At 24.9% G+C, this 4,479-nt stretch overlaps 1 long non-coding RNA gene across 1 annotated transcript; it reads right to left on the bottom strand.

Annotated features, from left to right (window-relative positions):
* Positions 1–2,055, bottom strand: LOC116185117. The gene is made up of 4 exons (XR_004149904.1): positions 1,985–2,055; positions 802–890; positions 178–460; positions 1–98 (listed from the first exon to the last, which is right to left on the bottom strand). It is a non-coding gene; the product is annotated as an uncharacterized LOC116185117 (long non-coding RNA).
* Positions 2,056–4,479: the final 2,424 nt, after the last annotated feature.

Raw genomic sequence — 4,479 nt, 5'->3', positions numbered from 1 at the left:
ATTGAGTAATCAGAGGAACATAAATGCATGCGACTCACCAATGATGCGAAGAATCTGCATTCACAGGATGTCATTGTCCAATAATCAGGAAATGGAAACTGTAACACATGGAACATTATAATTAAAATACAATTCTATTTGAAAAAATTGAAGTAAGTGGAAAATAAAAATAATTACCTCTTCGCGTGATGGATGATCGCCTTATTCTCTTGAGAAACACTGATTCTATCTCGAAAACAAATATTAAAAAAAAAAAATAATAAAAATAAAAAACTATCAACTATATTTATAATTTATAATTGGCGGACAAACACTGACTCTAATTTCACGACTATCATATTATAAATTTAATTAAAACTAACTAAAAAAATAAAATTTTTTTTCTAAAAATATTTAAGAAAACTATAACGAAGCAAACACTGAATCTACCAACCGCATTGCGCGCGGTTACAAAAATTCTCTGGAAATAAAATTATATTAACAATGGAAATTTACAGAAAAAGTAACAAAATAATCTTTCTATATTTTATTCTTTTTCTATCGAATATTTGTTTCAGAAAATATTACCATTATTTGAAATTATGAATTTATTATTAATTTTATTATTAATTTTTCATGAATAAAAAAATGTCATGTATAAAAAATAGATCATGTGTAAGAATATATATTTTTATAGAGAATTTATCTTTTAAACAAAAATATTAATATTTGTGGTGAATGTTCATTATAAAGGTATAAATATACTTTAAATAATAAAGTATATTATAAATACCATAAAATAGAAACAGAATAAATACATACAGTACAGAAGATTCTCTTTAGAAAAGTACGATGGCGTCCATATTGGAATTTTTCCCGCCTTTAATGTTGGCCAATAATCAGGTAATAATCTGTGCAAAAGAAAATAAAAATTTTCAAATAAACACATAAAATATATAAAACTAATAGATCACATTAAAATAATAATAAAATAAAAAAATAATCAAGCACAAATTTTATTTGAAAAAGTTATAATACGAACTAATTGGAATTGTAACCGTCAAAAAAAAACGAACAAAGAAAAGGGAATAATTTAATCCTTGAAAGATTGAATAATAATGTATGAATAATAAATAATATATAATTTTGAAAGGAAATATATAATATGTACATACTACGTAGCAAATAAATCACTTTAAGAAGAATCACCTCAAAAAGAATCACTTCAAAAGGAATCACGTCAAGAAACTTCTGATCACCACCAATATCGATAGTACAATGACGCGTCACCTTACAATTTCGATTATCGAATCGAATTAGAGAAAGGGAAGGGGAAGGTGCGCGTCGTTCGGAAAGTCAAACATGTCGAAACGTGTCGAAAACATGTCAAGCGTAACAAAAACACGAACGCCTGATTTCTTAGAAAGACAATGTTATGAAAAATGTTATTATGTTATCGACCTCGAGCACAACATTGAAGGAAAAAGAAAAACATATAAACGAATGACGCATTTAGAATCGCAATATGTACCACTAATGTAATATAGTTCGATAATTCGATAATTCGATAATTCGATAAAATTGACTTTTTACGTTCATTTCAATATGGATGAAAAATATAGGAATCTATTCTAAAAAAAATCTATCTTTAAAATATCAAAAAGCTACAAATCGTGATGGTATGTGCATACTATAAATCATTTCTCTTTCAACTATTCAACTATTCCGAAAATAGAATGATAATTTTGCCGAATGAAAATCAAAATCGTAAAACAAATGAACAAAAAAATTATAATTATATTAAAATGAAGCAACAAGTGAATTCAACTTTCGATTCAATGAAGTACAAACTACCGGTAACGTCGACATTAACGATCAACGAAAAAAGTACAAAAACTCAAAATATTAATTAATTTCGTTATTATAATAATAAATTGATTATTAAATAAACAAAACTAATATTAATTTATAAATTTTATAATAGAATATGAATAAAATTACTTACTGCGCAGTCGAATCACAGAAGCCGGGAACAAACGACACACATCCTCACTCGATGACTTTTCACAGGAGACTGACGCCATGATTTGCCTACTCGCTTTCTGATTGGCTGACGTCCAATAGGCTAATTCGATAATCGAAATCGCGCGGAAAATTAAAGCATTATATAATATTTTAATTATTCTAATTAATAATATATTAAAAATAAATTATTAATTTATTTATATTTATTTATATTCATTTTACAATTATTAATTATTTGTTTGATTTCTATATTTATATTTTTTTACTATTCATTTATTGATTTATTTATCGATTATCGATTTATCGATTATTTAATAATTTATTCATCTATTTAGTAATTTATTTATAAATTTTTTATAAACTTCTTTACTTTATTAATTTATTTATGCATCTTAATTTTTTTATTTAATTTTTCCTTTTTTTATATCTAATTAGTGCTTGCATTTTTCATGACGTTGAAACTTTTTATACTTATTTATCGATATAAAAGTTTCAATGTTTTCCCAAGAGATGGCAAAACCAATCAAGAATCGTTAAAAAGTTCTAAATACTGTCAATAAAAAAATGTGAAAATATAATTTAAAAGAAGTGAAAAAAATTTATTTACGTTATTAGATATATAAATTTTTGTTAAAATTTTAACACTTATGTATACTTATACTTATTTTTTGCATATTTTCTTTTTATAAGTTCCATTTTTTGCATTGAACACATATGAGTATATTATCTCTAATAATAATTAAATCATTTAACATAGCAAATATTTGAAGAAAAATATATAAAATATTGAAGAACAACAAACTTGTATAATAATTCGAAAGATTTTAACAAAAATTTCAGAAAATTTAACAAAATTTAAAGCTTAAAAAGGATTATATTCTTACACTGCACTCGACTAGTGCTGTCATCATGTGGTATAATACGGAATTATATGCAATTTTATTTATGGTGGTATTTACAATTGTTTTTTTACTTATTATAATATATTTTATTTTACTTATTATTATATGTTACTATATGTTATTCTTTCTCTAACAAAATTTAATTAAAATTGGAATTATAATATAATTAATAAAAATTTCAGCTATCAGTAATTTCAATCATTTATAAATTATCCATCATTATAACCTAACATCATTAATACCTAATGTTATTTCTAAAAAAGGATTATGTTTAATGATGTAACCAATGCATAAGGTATCTATGACGCAGTTTATTATACAATTACAATACTCTTACTAATCATATTGTGATAATGATCGTAGTAATAGTATATTCTAGATAACATGAAATATTCCAGATTGATATGATTTTATTTATACAGCTCCATTAACGCACATTCATACATCCCTTTCTCTCAAACTTCCGGTGAATCCTGTCAAGATCAACGCGGAATATTTAGGGCGGACATCAGAAACACACTTCGCGGATAATTAATTGCTAATCATAGTGCATCCCATGGCATGAATTCTCATAACCATAGATATGCGTGAACGTTTTAAAAAGGTCGCAAATCTCACGAACACGCTTCTAAGTCTTGGTACAAAATAGTTTAGACGACTTTGTCATCGAAATATGGACTATTCTCCATTCTTATGATTTTAATTTTTTAAGAACTATCATACCGTGCTCTTTTTTTTTTCCTTTTTTTTTTTTAATTTTTCTAAATCTTTTCTTATCTTCATTTAGTTTCTTATGGTTACCTTTTAATGGTACTTTTCTCTTATTATTTAACGTTATTTCTAGGCATCGAATCGAACGATGTCACACGTGTCCCAATATTTATGAGTAACACATCGAATTCTTTAATAATAGGCTTCTATATAACGCTAGATTTCTCTCAAAAGACAATTATACACTGCTACTGATTGAGATTAATCGATTAATTCTCGATATATCAATGCCATCTTGAAAAAAAATGCGCTCCTTTTGAATTGCACCATATTCTTTTCGTAATTTTTAATGTTATTTCGCATAGATATTTATAAAGAACGCGATGGGACGGTAGGAGCAAAATCGTACGCGTTTTTATATTAATTTTGACGAATCTTCAAATATTTAACAAAATATTTTAAAAATCAGATCAACACAATAGAAAATAATTTTTCAATCAAAGCTTAAAAATTAAGATTTGTAATAATTCATAAAATATTATCAGATATCAGTAATTTACACGGTGTTGCAATTGATATTTAATCTTTTTAATCCAAATAATAAATCTACGTTATATCGTTAAAAAAGAATAAAATTTATTTAAAAAAAAAATAGAACTCACGATAAAACTCGTGCAATTTATGTCGTTCTTATTCTATCGATAAAATATAAAGGAAAAAACTTTAGGATTATTTTAATATTCCATATAAAGAAATAAAAACAGGAAACAAAGGATTGACAAAAAGAAAACGGAGAAACAAAAAGTAACTGAAGTCTATCTAGCACTTTTATTTTCAAATAATAAAAGTTAAAATATAATGA

This window comes from Apis dorsata, unplaced genomic scaffold (assembly GCF_000469605.1).
Source record: "Apis dorsata unplaced genomic scaffold, Apis dorsata 1.3 scaffold_99, whole genome shotgun sequence".
Lineage (NCBI taxonomy): Eukaryota > Metazoa > Arthropoda > Insecta > Hymenoptera > Apidae > Apis > Apis dorsata.
This window is presented reverse-complemented; position numbering and strand designations above follow the sequence as displayed.